The sequence below is a fragment of the Lepisosteus platostomus genome, chromosome 8, assembly GCF_059453375.1.
Source record: "Lepisosteus platostomus isolate fLepPlt1 chromosome 8, fLepPlt1.hap1, whole genome shotgun sequence".
Taxonomy (NCBI): Eukaryota; Metazoa; Chordata; class Actinopteri; order Semionotiformes; family Lepisosteidae; genus Lepisosteus; species Lepisosteus platostomus.
In genome coordinates, this window is record NC_142618.1 from 37,602,571 (window position 1) to 37,620,756 (window position 18,186).

Here is an 18,186-nt window from a genome sequence, read left to right on the forward strand (position 1 = left end):
GTGGGGAGGAGAACAGAGTGATGAAGCCAATTCATACATGGGGAATATTAGGAGGCCATGATTGGTAAAGACCAAGGAGAAATTTGGCCAGGACACTGGGGTTAACACCACTACTCTTTAAGAAATGCCCTGGGATTTTTAATGAAAACAGAGAGTCAGAACCTAGGTTTAAAGTCTCATCGGTGCCTTTTTACAGTAGTGTCCTCGTCACTATACTGGGGGATTAGGACCTACACAGACCGTGGGGTGAGCGCCCCCTGCTGGCCCCACTGACACCTCTCCCAGCTGTAACCTTGGTTTTTCCCAGGAGGTCTCCCATCCAGGTACTGACCAGGCTCACACCTGTTAGTTCCAGTGGGCTGCCAGTTGAGAGTTGCAGGGTAATATAGCAATTTAGGCTGAATACGTTTGCAATCAATACATCTCACTTAACATATAATTTTTTTGCACATTTTGTTAATTTTCTTCTCCTTCACAAATAACAATTTGAATGTTCAGTTAGACCATTACAGTTTTAATTAAAAAGAGTTAATTTGAAAAAATGTCTGCATTATTTGTAACTCATCAAAATGATATTGACATGAGGGACAGGACAAAGTATATCACCAGATTTTCTCTGGGCTCTAGACAATGTCATCTTTTTCTGTAAAAGATGGCAGTATTTTAGTCTTGAAGGGTCAATGTCTGTGATGTGAAGAAGGCAGAACAGTTTACATCTGTCTGGTTATGTAATTCAAAACACTTTTCCTTTGCTGTTGTTGTTATTAGGAGGCCAAGCAAGAAACTTCCTGAAACCCAGTTATTATTGCTTAGATCTTTTCTTTCACCCTGATTTTCAAATTCCTATGAAATCCCAACATCTAAAACACATTAAGCTCCTGACAACTGGCAGGAAGGATTATAAAGGTCTTCAGAAAGTTGTCTCAGAGTGAAGTTTTGAAAATTATTCTTCTTGCATATCAAGCATTGTAGAGGTTTGAAACATGATGGGCTTAGTCCATGATAAAATGTTTGATTACCCTCTTAGATTTAGAAAAAAACACAAATGACTGTTAGGTCAAAAGCAGCCAAACCTTGTATAATCAAAGTAGGTTTTAATGTCATTTAGTTTCAGGGTAACAGTGATTGTGGAAATGAAGCTGATTGATCACCTAATCATGGTCACGTCATTTGAGCACAAGGTGAGGCTCCCATATACAAGGATTTAAAAAATTCTTAAAAAAAATGTCCTTGAAACTAATTAAGGTACATGCAGTAAATGAAACTTGGTGTTACCTAAAGTCCAAAATGTAGTATTGTTCAGAACATATCAATTGATCAAATGATCACCATATTGGATTTGTCGAAGAACATTCAAATAGCATTCTCTGAATATTATGGATATTTAACAATGGACAAACATTTCACTTGACCTAACTTGACCTTGTGCACATTAATAAGTCACAGCAAGTTCAAAAGGGATAAGAACACATGCATTTCTCAGCAGCTCATTAAGGATTAGGTGACCAAGGGGGTGAAACAGGTGCCTCACTCTTAGATCCTGGGTTTTATGCCAGCGTGGGGTTCCTCCTGTGTGAAGTGTGCATGGCCTTCATGTGGCTATGTGGACTGTAATCAGGAGTGTGGCTGTGTGACTTGCAATGGACTGGTGCCCTTTTAAGGGTTATACTGCACTGGACGTCCACATTGGAGAAAGCATTTAATGAAAATAGACAATCACAGAGCACAGAAATTTAGTTTTGGTGAGGCAGGTTGAGCTTCAGGTTTTGATTGCAGAAGAGGTTTATTCTCACACGCTTAGTGCATGTCAGACCCTTAATCACAGACAATGTCTCACACTAAAGTCAGACTGTGGCCATGGTGAAAATACCATAACATACAGTAAGTGTACATATACTTCAATATTCTGCTTATTCTACTTATACAATGCATCATGTGTGTGCAGTAATTCTTATTAGAATTCTACCATTCTGCAAGCCGTATACCACTCTTCACAACAGTCCAGGTAGGTTTCTTAGACTTGTGATAAGAAAACAGTGTTTGCATCAGTCACTTGCTGGAGTCCGTGTACTACAGACACATCACTGAAATATATAGCTTGACTATGATTTCACACCACCATGTGACAACACTGGCCCAGACTCCACATTATCCTCCAGCCATCCTGACACTCCCAGTGGGCCACCTTACCCTTTCTTGGTTAGTGGTGTTACATCTGGTGTCTGTGCTTGGTGGAGAAGCCAACAGGGCAGAATCTGCACTCTAAAGTACGACACCCTGAGCCTCACAAATCAACAGATCACAAAGGCAGCACTTCTACGGTCATTTCTTTCTATTTATCTGTCTATCACCAGTCAGTGTTTCTGATTCAGATCTTCTGGGTTTATTAATGAATAATCACTCACCATAGTTCTCTTACTGCTCATCATGCCTACTAATTTCACTATCAGGCACTGGAGTAATCCATTACATTCTAATTTACTGTGTGGGGCTCTGCATCTCTCATTCTTAATTCACTTCTGTCAAACTTTTCTACATTATCTGTCTTCACTAAGACTCTGCTCTGACCTTTACTCCTCTCCCTGCTTCAGCAGACCAGCCATGTTCCTCAGCCACACACTTCTTCCCCATTGTGCCTATCAAACAGTCTACCCAGGCCCACAGGCCTGTCATCCAGCCCAGTCCATCACGGTTTAGACACATGCACACGCAATTTCTCTGGCATTCAGGAATGGTTAGTGAGGTTAGTGAGAACTGAAAAGAAAACAAAACAAAAGGGAAACAGAAAAAAATTGCCATTGAGTAGAGCGGCGCCCGGGGTGGACTTATCCTATCTAACAGGGTCCAGCCTTCTAAAAAACCCTGCTGGGTGGCAGGGACCAGACTGGACTTACCCTATTTAACAGGTTCCAGTGTGGGAGAACAGGCAGGGCACGTAAGGTCAAAATAAAAAAACTCAACTTGTAGAAAAAGGACAGCCAGTCCAAACAGAGATGCATGATGGGACAGGCTAAAAGAAAAAGAATGAAGAGAAATGACGCCTCATGCTTGGGCACAATCCCCTCAAGAACTGCCGGTGGAATGATCTTCTCCTTCCGGGGGTGCCCTGCTTGTCCCTTTGAGGAGTGTTCAGTGTGCTTTTAAAGAGCCTTCACAGCTGTGGCTTGTCCTTGATACGCCAGAAACGCTGTGATTACAAAGGCAATGCATCGCCCTTCGTCCAGGGCTCCACCTCCAAGCTGAATGCGCCCCTTGAGTATATTGCCACAACCTACAAACTGAAATACTTGTATACCGACTAAGCCTTATTAGCCCAAAAGAGTAGCTTATTGTATGCAGAGCCTATCCTCACAGCTCTTTCCCTCATGTGGAATCAAACTGTCTCCAGATGGCAAAAGTCTCACTCACACCAGGTGTACTACATGCATATGCAGGGCAGTGTGGTGGCTCTATGGCTAAGGATCTGCACCTGTGGCTCGAAGGTTGCCGGTTTGTATCGTGCAGCCGGCAGAGGAATCCTACTCTGTTGGGCTCCTGAGCAAGGCCCTTAACCCCAACTGCTCCAGGGGTGCTGTATGAATGGCTGACCCTGCGCTCTGACCCCAAGCTTCTCTCGCTGTCTGTGTGTCTCATGGAGACCAAGTTGGGCTTTGTGAAAAGACAAATTCCTTATACAAGAAAAAATTGTATATGGCCAATAAAGTGATCTTACTGTATCTTGTATCTCAATGAACTGACTGCCATTTTGGCTCATGTCCACACTACTGGGCCTGGGTTTTGAACCGAGATGGTGGCTTCCTCACAGCGCCATTTTTCACTACATCACATGCTATATCAGTTCATCATGCTGTATCAAAGCAGTGTACTTCTAAACACAGTGATATAATATCTAATAACATCCGATGTGAAAACCATTTAATAGATTGTACAGAGATGGATGTTTAAGCATAACATAAATCACCTTAGGTAGACACAAGGGTGTTTTGTTTCTGTGTCAGTTCCAGTCTCATATCCATATCCTGCTTGCCTTCCTCTGATGCCTGTTTACCTACAGTAACAGTTTCAAGTAATGTCTGTTTCTCATTAATATAAACACTGTCATTTGTTTAAAACCTTTCCTGTAATAAATAACTAAGTTTAAATCATCAAATAGCATGAAAAACTTCTAAATAAAATGTTCTTCTATGCACTATAAATTCCAGTTAAATGAGGATTATAAGAAACAGAAGGGAAAATGACACACATGTTGCAACTGATAATAATAATGAAAGCAAAGCACTGTATGGTAGCTTGTGCTCTAGCTTTTAATGTAGTGTATATGTTTGTACATCTGTCTCTCTTGTTTAATTGTACAGTGCCTTAAGATAATATACCATGAATAATGCCATATAAAATACAAAATGTTATTATTAAGGCCTCTCTTCAAACCCAAGCACATTTTGTAGAGACAAGATTATTAAAAATGTTTGACTTTAATATTTACTAGTAGTGCAGCCAGAAGCAGTTTGCTTTAGTTTTATTTTATTCTATTGTTCGTGTTACATAGAGCAGCACAGTGGAGCAGTGGATCAAAGATTCCTGGAGTGCTATCTGTGTGGAGTCCGCATGTTCTCCCTGTGTTCACATGGTTTTCCTCCAGGCACTCCAGTTTCCTTCCACAGATCAAAGACATGGCGGTAGGTTAATTGGCTTCTATAAAAATTGGCTTTGGTGTGAGTATGTGTGAGTGTGTGCATGTTTGTGTCTGTTTGCCCTATGATTGACTGTCATCCTATCCAGGGTGTATCCTGCCTTGCACCCATTGCTGGTTGGGTTAGGCTCCGGCTTCCCCTAAGATCCTATACTAGATGAAGAGGGTATAGAAAGCGAATGGATGTGTTGAGAAAATAGTCAGGGAGTGAAATTGTTGTCAGATAGAGTCAGTGTTAGATCAGGCAGCCCGACTGGCTTATGGAGCTGAGAGCGCCGCTGGCCCAGCAGTGTCAATGATTATATTTAGTGTCAAATTAGACCAACATACAGTAGGGAAAACTGCAGACCCAGGAGTGCCTCTGATTCCTCACCTGCACTTTTATGACCTCTGGTTAAAGTTTTTTTTTAAACTCTGACCACCAGAAAGCAATCTCTAATACCTCTTTCTGAGAAAGTTTGACTATATGGTCCTCACAATGCATGTTGCTTTAAATTTGTGATCACCACAGCTGTGTATGCCAATTCATTGCTTGCTATCTCATAGGAAAAACAAAAAGGAACATAATTAATTACCTTATGAACAGGGAACCTCTTCAAAACACTTGTTTTTTCTTACACCGCAGGTACAGTGTTTCCATGTTTCCACCGATGGATGTATTTTAGCTTCTTATACAGTATATACAGTGTGGGATATATGGGACTATAGTAGTGATCTTTCACCAAAACCCCTCAATTTATATATTAGAATTACTGAAGTCTCATAACAAACCTCTTGATTATACTTTCCTTTGATAAATCTGACCTCTCCATGATGTTCTCTGGAATCCCTGCCTAATATTGAACAAAGATGTTTTTGTACTACTTTTCTGAAGAAAGAAATGAAAGGTTGTCAGCACCTGCCAGTTGTTTATTAATCTTTATATGGAACAGTCCCAAAACCTCAGAGGTCCTTACTACCTTAATCACTTACAGCTACAGCTGACACCTACTTCAGTTCAAACACTCTGATAGTATGTGACCTGAAATGGACGTGTTATAGCTTGTAGAAGTTGACATTTATTAATATGGAAAACAACAAACACAAGACAATGAGCATGTGTTTTGATATGAAGTAGTAAAGAATATCTAAGACTACCACTCTTAAGTGTTTGTTAGCAAGGCAATGTCACCCACATGCCCACATGCGACAAGTTCAGCTCTGCCCTGACAAGATGTGATCTTGGCCGCTCAGGGCAACCAACTGACAGGTTCAGTGTTACACGGGCTCTGTTACATATATAAACAAGCAAAAAATGATATTTATAATCAGACTCTCAGGCATTTGCATGTTCTCACTATTTTAGAACATTAAAATAGTTTACTTTCAAAAGACATGTACTGTTTTTTCTTTGTACTTAGAGTATATATTAGAAATGTCTCGCTTACATGGTCTTTGAAGCAGAATTTCTGAAAAAACACGATAACGTTGTTAAAACGTTGAAACTTAGAAACTGCCCTATATTATGCAAACAAAAAGCTATTCCTATGAAAATTTCTACAAACATTTCAGTGTTCATATTATGGAAACATTAATGCGTTACTATTACTCCACATGTCTGTGGATTAAAGACCTTTTCATCTAAAATGAACAGACTTTGGTAGCAAAATAACAATATCTTATACAGTTATAGATACAGCAAATACTTTTGAGTTAGATCCTCTATTAAATTTCCTTGTTGAAACATACTGTATGGTTTTCATGCAATGGAAGATCTGAACATCACAAATGAACAGCCTGGTTAATGCTTGTGTGCTTTCTGTGTTACACATCTAAGATGTGAAATAACTTGTGGTATCCAAACTCACATCTTTTCAAACTTTCCCTTCAATTGTCAAGGAAGAACCTGCTCCCAAATGTATACTGTTTGAATCACAATGTCGTAGTAAAGTTGGCTAAAGGAGATTAATACAGTATATCCTGGTGATACTAAACTAAAGCTCCCGATAAGGACAGAAGTTATTCCTTTAAGAACGGCTACTGCCAAAGCTATTTCGAGGGAACTGTTTTTTTTTTTCCAGAGTGGGAATATCAAAGGAAAACTTCACTAATCAAGGAACCTTGTTTTGGAAATTAAAAGACGTCTCTAACATCTTTAGAATACAGTAATTTTGGACCTCCATCTATCATCCCCAAATGGACAAGTTGATTGAACATTTCAATAAAATGCTGAAACGCATGCTCCATAAGAAGATATTCAGTACTGGGATCAGCTATTGCCTTTTTTGCTTTTTGCTGTAAATAAGGTGCCTTCTAGGAGACCACTGGGAATGTTCGACATCACCAAAGAATCCTGTTGTCACCGAAGGTGATTGAGCAGATTAGAAAACAGATGGAAGGTGCCATCCCAATCATGACGAAACACATAGAGAGCAATGAACAGCAATGGAGAAGTTACAACTGACAGGCTACCCTCCGGGAACTTAGGCCAGGTGAAAGAGGAGCAGATACAGTATATCATGTGAACTTGCACAAGGAGTGTTCACAGCCAGGCTAACTCCAGACTTAACTTCCACTAGTGGAAGATACTAATTCAGAAATTATTTAAGTTTGGCTAAAGTTATGGACTGAAATATATTTTTTAATAAAATAAAAATTATGAATTCATCATTTATGGTCATATTATCACTGAACCTAAAAAAAGGATAGGGTCAGAGCTTACCACATACACAAATAACAAAGGATAAGATAAGATCACTTAATTGGCCATATACAGTTTCTTGCATCAGGAATTTCTCTTTTTGCATATGCTACGCCAGCTTGGTCTCGAATGAGACACACAGGCATGGAGAGAGAAGCTAGGGCTCAGAGCACAGGGTCAGCCATTTATACAGCACCCCTGGAGTAGTTGGGGTTAAGGGCCTTGCTCTGGGCCCCAATGGAGTAGGATTCCTCTGCTGGCCATGGGATTTGAACTGGCAACCTTTCAGCCACAGGTACAGATCCTTAGCCACAGTGCCACCCCTATATGTTTTGCAAAGGAAGGCTTTGAAGAAGTACAAGAAGAAATACAGTTAAAAAGGGGATCATTAGGAGTCACAAAATCTGATAGCAGTAGTACCCAACCCAGATTGAAGACTACATTTTTGCACTGTTTTTGGGGAGTTTGACACCTACCACATACCAGACTGAGTTCACTGAGCTCAGTGATTGAGTAATTGAGCTCACTCATTGAGTTGATTGGCTCAATATCTTGAACTCATAAATGGCTATTGGCATGTGCCTTTTTTGGGGGATTCAAAGGAGAAAACAGCTTTTGTTACCCTTGCCAGTCTATACCAGTCCTGAGTGTTCCCTTTTGGCCTACATTGAGCTGCTGCTTAGTTCCAACAATTGATGGGTGGGATACTCCGACCACACAGGTGCTTTGAAGCAGCCTGTTTAGATGATGTTTTGATCCACATTCATTTGTGGCAAGAAAATTTATAACATGTGAATACAGTCACCAAAGGCCTACGGGATGCCAGTCTCACAGCAAACTGAAGAAATTCCACCTAAGGGTACAGTAAGTGAAGCTAACTATCTGGACTACATTATGGGAAGAGGGCTTATTGTGCTTCCAGAAAAAACGTACAAACCATAAGAGATTGGCCCACTCTAATGAGAAAGAAGCAAGTCAGAGCTTTCCAAGGCCTTGCTGGATACTATTGTAAATAATGCACAATGTAAAGACTGAAACTAAAATGGAATCTTGAACAAGGGAGGAGAACCATGCTTATTTAATTTTTGAACCTTTGCGTTATTAATAAAAACTTTGATGATATGTCCCCGAATATGTTTTGGTTGTGTCTGTCTCGAGCATTATCCAAGTTTCCGCTGTCCATGTCCCTCACTGCATCACAACAAACATAGGTGATACGTGCATTAAAGTGCATTTAAGTTTTAAGAAGTCCCTCATAAATTATTCATTCTCAAATTGCAGGTGATCGGCATTCAGAGAAATCTGAGTATTTGGCTTAAGAACTGGATATTAAATAGAAAACAGGGTACAGAGAAGAGTTGAATAATCAAATTAGGGCAATGTAATTACTGCAGTATCACAGAAATCTGTAAGAGGACCACAGCTCTATATCAGTATTATAGATTCTGGTATAGTTAGTAAACTAGTCAGGTTTGCAGATGAAACCAAATTAGAGGATTGGCAAACACTGAAGAAACAGCAAATGAAATGAAAAAAGTTAGACAAAATCCAAGACATTGCAAATATGAGGCAGATGACGTTTACTGTAGACAAGTGCAGGGATTTTCATGTGGATAGTAAAGACAAAATGGTACAGTAAAAGCTGAGCTAGAAAAGTGGGTACTTACGAAAAATAAATTTATTTTGATGCATTATTAACATTATCTAGGCAATGTTGGAATGCAATTTAAATGGAAAACCAAATGGTAGGCTACGTAGTAAAAGGCATAGAATTCAAACCTGGGGATGTTATGGAAATATACTGGAGTTACCAAGTGACCCAGAAAGTGTCTTTGCTAATAGAATGGCAAAATACAACGTAAATTAAGAACATGTTTGTTGAAGGATAGCATAGTGGCACAGTGGTTTGCTGCATTTCAGTGCTGTGGCAATGAGTTCAATTCCTGGGTGTCTATCTGTGTGAAGTTTGCATGTTCTCTTTGTGTTTGTGTAGGTTTTTCTCCAAGTGCTCTTGTTTCCTCCCACAGTCCAAAGACATACTGGTAGGTTAAATGGGTTCTGGGAGAACTGGCACTAGTGTGAGTGTGTGCGTGTTTGTGTCTCTGTGTGTTTTGTTATGGAATGGCATTTTGTCCCAGGTGTATTCTACAAAGCTGTAAAAAATACTGTGGCGAACAATGATGGGCTATTAAGGATTAATACAAACAGAACAATGTACAGGTGAAAATTTGTGAAATTGAACCCTGTTAGGATAGATCTCTAAATGTGGTTGTTCAGGACAAAAAAGATATTTGTGCTGTACATCATAATGCATCTGCTTTAAAGGTATTAACTTTCTAACTGGGGAAGAACAGGGATAATAGATTTGTTAGTCTGTGAAAATGGAACTATCCATGTTTAAACTCACAAAGTAATATGATGCTGGATGGTGTGAGGACTTGCCAGACATTAACTTTGAAAACTTAGCAAGTCATTCCCGACTGTTTTCTGACCAGAACCACCATCCTGTCTTGATGTACCACCTTCTTACATAGTCAAGTTTGTAGATGTTACAAAATAAGACAACTAACAAAACTGTAGAAACTGCAAAGGGAATTCAAGTAGATTTAGAATTCAAGACTGGGCAAACAGAGTATTTTGTGTAGTGTTACATGCATGAAAAACATAGAATATACTGTAAAATGGGAAACGTTGATCTTGAAAACCCCCTGAAAAAGATTTATGTGTTTATATTGACTACATAGAGTTAGGATCTCAATTTTATGTCTCATCCAAAGGTTGAGTATAGAGTCCACATCACTATACTGGGGCATTAGGACCCACATAGACCACAGGGTGAGCACTCCCTACTGGTCCCACTGACACCTCTTCCAGCAGCAACCTTAGTTTTTCCCAGGAGGTCTCACATCCAGGTACTGATCAGGCACATAGTTACTGAGCTTCAGTGGGTTACCAGTTGTGAGCTGTAGAGTGATATAGCTTATATTCATTCTTGTAAGATGTAAGATATTTCATTGCATGTATATAAGGTCCATAAAACTCCATGGTATTTAATTATCAAGATGCATTTGATAATATTGACTCAACTTACTGTAAGACATGATAAAATAAAATAAAAAACAATGGGTAGAAACTGAACTATTTATATAGCCGTTGGTGGGACCTGAGAGACAGAGAATGAAATGGTAACTTCTGCTCTGCTTAAACATAATGAAAAAAAAAACATGTATCACAGAGAACACAGCACAAAAACACCCAGGAGAGATAGTTCAGGGAAAGGAGACAGAAAGAAGCACCAGGTGTTTAGACCTTGTTCTGTGCAGACAATTTTCCTAACAGTTTTATAGCTCTATATTGTACATTCTTTTAACTTCTAGTCAGTTTCTGTAGCTAGTTGAGAGAGTGAGAAGCTGTAGTTGATAAAAACGTGTGTTAAACAGTGGTGCAAGAGAAACTTGGTGAACTTGTTGTCACCATGTCAACAGAGCATGAAATAGCTGGAAAACTGAATATAAAAGATCTAGTGACTCAATATTCAAAACGCAAGGCAAGAAAAATCCTGTTTTAGGAGCACAGAGTGTTTCTTATTTTGTATTTTGTAAATACAGGTTAAAGTTCATTGGGGAATTTTCTTAGTTGTTTCTAGATTGGGTGTGGTGGTAGTTAAAGCAAGATAATGAATGAATTTTGGATTTGTAATAAAAAATATAATTAACATTCTCAATTGTATGTTTTATTTGAATTTGGACTGAATTAAAATATTATCCATCTGTTGTGTACAAAGCAAATAATTAAACCTTGTTTTGTAAACTAAAGCTTAAAAGAAAATAAAGAGAAAAATGGGTAAAATGTTTTACCAACCATTTAGCTTGCCAGAAAGGGATTGGGGGTGTTGGTGCTAATTCAATGGGTGCCAGTTGCTGACAGCTTTGACAGCTATGACAACCCACCCTGACGGGTCTTGTTTCACAGCTAAGCAAGTGGTAACCCATTGGCTTGACTTTCCCATTACCTTTCAGGATGTTGAATATTTGTATCAAATCCCTTCATATTCTCATATTCATATTCATATTCTGAAACGTTGATCTTGAAAAACCCCTGAAAAAGATGTATGTGTTTATATTGACTATATAGAGTTAGGAGCTCAATTTTATGTCTCATCCAAAGGTTGAGTATAGAGTCCACATCACTATACTGGGGCATTAGGACCTTTGACAGCTATGACAACCCACCCTGACGGGTCTTGTTTCACAGCTAAGCAAGTGGTAACCCATTGGCTTGACTTTCCCATTACCTTTCAGGATGTTGAATATTTGTATCAAATCCCTTCATATTCTCATATTCATATTCTGAAAAGAATCATGTCTTATTTGTGTACAACAAAAAAAAGAAAGCATACAGTAAATAAATGTACTCAGGGCTGCTTTCAAAGATTATCAGTACCATTGGCTGTTTCTGTCCCACCACTGAACATTTTTTAGTTGTAAAAATAACAATAGAAACAAATAAGATTACATTGTGTTCCAAAACTATTTAGACTCTTCCTATGATGTCCCTTTTCGTGAAATTGCAAAATGATGCAAATAACATTGTTTACACTTAATAATTTATTCAAAACCAGAATGCTCAAACTTGAGACGTCTAAGGATAGGACATGTTACAAGTCTTTTCATAAGTTCACAGTAGAATTCAAGTCAGGACTTTGGGTCTGTTGATATTTACTTTTTTATTCTTTCTTTCTTTGCTCTGTAACAGGCCTTCCAGTCCCTGCTTAGGAGAATGCAACCTCATACATGCTTGACAACAGGAATGACTTAGAGATGTGCTACTGTATGTTTTGTAAGCAGCAAACGCAATGCTTCGCATTTAGATTTAAAAGTTCAAATTTGATCTATTCTGGCCACAACAGTTTTTGCCACATTTTTTCGGGATCACCCAGATATTTTTTGTAAACTCCACAGGGTATATGAGATACGTTTGCCACTCAATCACACAGGCCTGCTTTCTAGAGTAGCCAGGATAGTGTTAACTGATGTACATTTTCTCCCATCCCAGCCATTGAACTTTGTAGCTCTTTCCAAGTCGCCGTTGGCCTCACAGTGGCTTCCCTCCCCAGTTTGAAAGATCCTTGGTCTTCATAGTTGAATCTTTTCTTGACATTCACTGCTTGACAGAGGGACTTTACAGAGATGGGTGTATGTGTTGTAAAATCATACAAACCGCTATTATTACACAAAGTTGTCATTCAACTAAATGTGTAGTTCATTAAGGTAATGAACATAATATCAACCTTGGAACCTGAGCAGTGCAGAAGTCTCTCACAGCAGAACACAGTCCCTTGGAGCAGTTGAGTTTGTCATTGTCATGATCATGTCCTGAAAGGGACACCCAGCACACAAATAATTTGCAAACAAAGGATTGTATTATTCCTGCGTTTTCACTAGGATATCTTGTGTGACTGCACATGTGAAATTGCAAAACTAATTTAATTTGTTAAAGATTCCCGGAGGATCAGTTTAAAAAAAGTGCCTTAGCATCTCCAGACTCCCACCATCATACTGTATATATCAATTAGCACAACAAACCAGTCATTGTTATGCCCTCTGCAGCCAGAGGGCGCTCCTACTCCGTCCTGTCCCTAGTTTCCTGTGCTTAGCTGTCCTTCCAGTGTCTCTCCCTCTGGGGCTATATATTTCTGGGTCTGTCATTCACCTTCGCTCAGCATTGATGTTTGGATGTCCTGAGACCCGCCTAGCATCCAGGTCGCCCCACGTCCGCTGCCTGAGGGCATTGGTTTCTATATGACTCCTGAACTGCTGAGCCCGGGCTAATCCCCGGTTCCACCGTTACGCATATGGGTCTTTTTCCGCTCTCCTGCCTCTCCACGGTTCATCCCTTCCAACATCCGTGACAGTCATAGGTCACTAATCTTCTCCACCATGAGACTCCACCACCTGACCTCTGATCAAAACATTCACAGTGCTGCATGTTAATAAAACATTACTGTATGTAATGCACATATGAGATAAGGATCCCCCATTCCGCCGTAGTGCATATGGGTCTTTTTCCGCTCTCCTGCCTCTCTACGGTTCGTCCCTTCCGACATCCGTGACAGAATGCTGAGCCCCCTTGGCGCTTTTTTGTTTTTTCCCTGGGCTTTTATTTTCTCTCAGCTCTCCTATTCTAATCGCGGGATGCTTTTTCCGACTCCTGTGCCTGTGAGCGGGGTACGGCCCGGCTTTCCTCGGGTTGTCTTTCCTGCATCCGTGATTGAATGGTAAGGTGGCCCTGCTGTCCTCATCGCTGGATATCACTCCAGTCATCTGTGCCTGTGAGCGGGCCGTGTGCCTGGCTTTCCTCTGGTTGTCCACTCTGATATCAGCGATAGGGTGGTGAGCCATTTTTCCCTCTCCCGTTCTAATTGCTGGATATGACCTTCCTGACATCCGTGCCTGTGAGCAGGCTGCAGCCTGGCTTTCCTCGGGTTGTCTTCTGCCGATATCAGCTTTAGTTTGGTGAGACTTTTTGTCGTTCCTCCATTCTTATTGCTGGATATCACTCCGGTCATCCGTGCCTGTGAGCGGGCTGCGGCCTGGCTTTCCTCGGGTTGTCCACTCCAATATCAGTGATAGAATGTGAACATGCCTATTGCCCAGTCTGTGGTATTTTCCCCGGGTTTTTGTGTTTTTATTTTTGTTTTTTTTTGCTTGGTGGTTTGATTTTTCACTTCCTGGTTCCCCCTTCTCTATGGTCCCCCTGTCCCGTGTGTCTTGGAACTTTTGGTTCCTATCTGTTTTTTGTGATTTGTTTCCCTGGTCTCCCAGGTTTATCTTTGTTGTGGTTTGTGCTTGTGTACTTGTCTTTTTTGTTGTTTTAAGTCTCCGGAGCTCTACCTGACCCCCCCTCCCTCTACCCAATAAAGGTTTTTACCCTGGAGGAGGGGGCAGCTCTCAGCCATGGACTCCCGGAGGTTTCCTTTCAGTTAAATGTTTTTCCTCCCCCCAGTACTGTGCAGCTCACTTATTTGTATGGGCGTCAGGAGCCGCCCATGAAGTGGGGGTACTGTCCTGCCGTCTGCGCCAGAGGGCGCACCTACTCTGTTCTGTCCCTAGTTTCCTGTGCTTAGCTGTCCTTCCGGTGTCTCTCTCTCTGGGGCTACAGTATATATTTCCAGGTCTCTTATTCACCTTTGCTTAGCATTGAGGTTCGGATGTCCTGAGACCCGCCTAGCATCCAGGTCGCCCCACGTCCACTGCCTGAGGGCATTGGTTTCTATATGACTCCTGAACTGCTGAGCCCGGGCTAATCCCCCATTCCGCCGTTACGCATATGGGTCTTTTTCCGCTCTCCTGCCTCTCCACGGTTCATCCCTACCAACATCCGTGACAGTCATAGGTCACTAATCTTCTCCACCATGAGACTCCACCACCTGACCTCTGATCAAAACTTTCACAGTGCCGCATGTTAATAAAACATTATGTAATGCACATACTGTATGAGATAAGGATCTATACTTCATAATTCAAATTGTACTATTATATAATGTCTTGAAATACAGTACAGTGCATGATTTTATTTTATGCAATAGGCCACAATCGACCAACAGCCAATTAGAGAGTCATAGTTTCCGGATACCCAATCATATAAGTTGTGGGCGGTGTGCGCTTTGGGTTTGGGCTGGTATTGACAGTCAACTTGGGGAAGACAGCACGCTGATTTTCTGATTTTTTTCGATTTGAGGTAAGTCATTGGATTTTTGCAACATTTGACTGTAAAATAATCACCTATTACCTATTTTACATTATTCCATTTGTTAAACATAATCGTCGAAAAATTTCTGTTTAGATCCTATTGGCTTGAACTTGTATTGTGGCTACCTCTTGTCTTGCTTTTTTTGTGGCTCAGGTGGTCTGACAGCCCCGAGATGTTCAGAAGGTTTTTGGTCTGCGCGTGTCTGATCCATGCAGCCGCTGTGCATTCACTGTTCGACATCAAGGATCCAGAGAAGCGAAATATTTCCGACAGGGCTGAAATGAACTTGATGAGCGAAGACCAATACTCCGTCGAAACAGGTTCGACTGTTCGAGAGCTGCCTGGGAAATTAAATGTTATTTTGTTATTCTTGTAAAACAGATACTTTCACTAAAATGCAGTTAAAATGTAACTGGTACTATTTGCATTTATTATGTTCTTGTTTTAGCTGAGAAAATTTCAAATGGATTGTTTTTAACTACAATACGAGGTACCATTGTATTTCAGAATTATTTTCAGTTAATGTCTCATCACAACACGTATTGATTGCTATTTAGAATTTTTTAGATTTTAATTTAATTAGATTATATTATAAATACTTGCCATGGTACTTTCAATTAAAGAAGATATTTCCTCTTTTAAATAGATTTTTAAAAAATAATTGGCATCATACTATATACACGTCGTTATTATTATAGTTAAACGTTTACATATCGTGACAAATAAAGCTGTAAACATGTTTGGCTCTTCAAAATTTAAAAAAAAAACTTATTTTAAAATTGTATTCGTTCATAACTAATAACTAAAACAAATTTAGCAAACCAGTACCTGCATATAGGTATTAATAATTACGTTATCCAGTGTTGTCCAGTGCTACGCCTACTGTATCAGTCTTGTTGGTTTTTACCAACAGTATAACGGAACAGTTTGATAAAAGCCGAATATCGAAATCGAACTACACTGAGCAGTTCTGACGCAAATAATGCTATTGTCCCATAGGGAAAGAAATATATGGGGAATTATGTAATTGTAGAGAGTGCAAAACATATTGTTGCGTATTCAAGAATAATACCGAACACCTTTTTTTTTTTGGGAGGGGGAGCGTCTTCGGTTGTCATCCTGAAAGCTGTGTGGTATTTGTGAACTTCGGAAGTGTAACAAATAAGTAATGCAGTGTGAAGTTAAAATGAAGGCTTCGACGTATTTTTACCGGTGGGCGGAAGCTTAAGAGGTACGGCGTATTTTCTGCTCGGTTTGCTGAAAGCAAAGGAGAATTGAAGGTTCACAATATCTTCACGTTTTTCTTCAGGACAAAGAAGAGGGAACTTTTCTCCTGCTCTGTACTTTCCTGTCTGTAATAGCCGAAGCGTAGTTGTCCAGCTTGCGTTTTGTGCTCAAGCCCTCGTTTTTTGATGTTTTGACGGGCAGCATCCCTGAATACTCAGGTTTCAGAATTATAGTTTAGAATTAAGGAATCTGCTTAATTTATATGTAACGAATTGAACCCGCAAACTTGCTAAAGAGTAGGGAGTGTGTGCGTGTCTTAGTGATTTGTTCCAGACACACACCGCTCTGCGGATAAGAAAAGAACTTCAATTTTATTTTCAGGTGATGCCCTCTCCCGTCGACAGTGAAGCTGAACATCCCAGTCAGTTTCTTGGTTTTAAATATCTACTCTTCGCGAAACATTCCTTCATCCCACTTTAGCATTTCTCCTTAAGCATGTCCATGTAAGGTAAACTCTTCACTCCAGTGATAATCCTCGTTACAGGAATTCTGTATTTATAACCAGATTCAACTCCGAATTCACCGGAGCTTAACCAAGGCTTTAGTCCTCTCTTTGATCAGAATTTACGTTGTCTTGCACTTCTGAGTCGGAGAATGTAGTGTCTGGATTATTTCCACTGCAGAATGTTCTTCCGTTGTCTTTGGCACATCAAAAATCAGCATTCTGATAAGTACATAATTTAGTACACACAGCGCAAAGCAGGCTATTATAATTCTTGGTGCTGACCTCTTGTACTTTTGTTGGATGAAAAACTTGCAGCCTTTTGATTGTAAGTTGTTCTTTTAAATGTTTAAAGTGTATTAGGAAACAACACTATGTGTCGTTATAGACCCATAATTTCGGTGAATTTTTTTCCCATTTTATCAATGAAAGAGAAAAAGCAAGTCTATTTTTTGTTTTACAACATAATGCATATGTACTGACTCTTTTTTCTCATGTACACTCCAGACTTTGAAATTCAAGTAAAACTCCAAACCTAAACTCTGTTCTTCACCTTCTGAAGCCTTTCACAAGCACAAAAAGATAAATGAAGGAATGTAACAAATTTATTTAAAGCTTTACTCTAGGATGTATAATCAGATCTAAATGAACTTAATGACATCTATTTTCATTGCAATGGTGCAATTCTTAATTTGACCATTTTGAAATGTCCAGTATTTGTGTAAAAGTTTCATCTTTTTGAGATAAATTCCTGTTAGGTTCCTGACTAATGAAAAATAGCACAAATATAGCTACATAGCTTTGTATTTCAATGAATGAATAACTAAATTACTAAAATAACTAAATTTTATCTGGGTATAAAATTCTTCAAAATGAAATGTATACAATTCCAGGGAGTATGATATTAATAATCCCTATTGCCTCAGCCAAGAAGTTCCCAGCCCAGTGATCCCACTTCATTGTGTATCTATCCAGTTAGCTTGTGAATTGCCATTCCTGATGGATTGGAATTGATGGGTATGAGAGAGCTTTTAAAAGTATAAAAAGCTATATACAGTATATATAATATAAATATACTGTATTTAGAAAATATCTGATTTGAAATTTTCTTTTAACTACAATTCTTTCATATATATTTAAAAGATGATAAATACGTAAATCCTGTTAAATTAAAAAAGAAAATGTTAAAAGTTATAGTATAAAGCAGACTGTTAACATACAGGTAAACAGTAATTGCCATAAAACTCTTTCCTTACAGGAGTTTGGAACCAGGGAAAACCTAAGACTGTATTTGCCAGAAGAGCAGTTAAGGAACAGCAGATACTCCGTGCAATG

The 18,186-nt window shown here is 39.5% G+C and overlaps 1 long non-coding RNA gene across 1 annotated transcript; it reads left to right on the forward strand.

The window, feature by feature from the left end:
* The first annotated feature begins 15,893 nt into the window (after positions 1 to 15,893).
* On the forward strand, positions 15,894 to 18,186 carry LOC148657275 (uncharacterized). The gene is made up of 2 exons (XR_015940918.1): positions 15,894 to 16,353; positions 18,110 to 18,186. It is a non-coding gene; the product is annotated as an uncharacterized LOC148657275 (long non-coding RNA).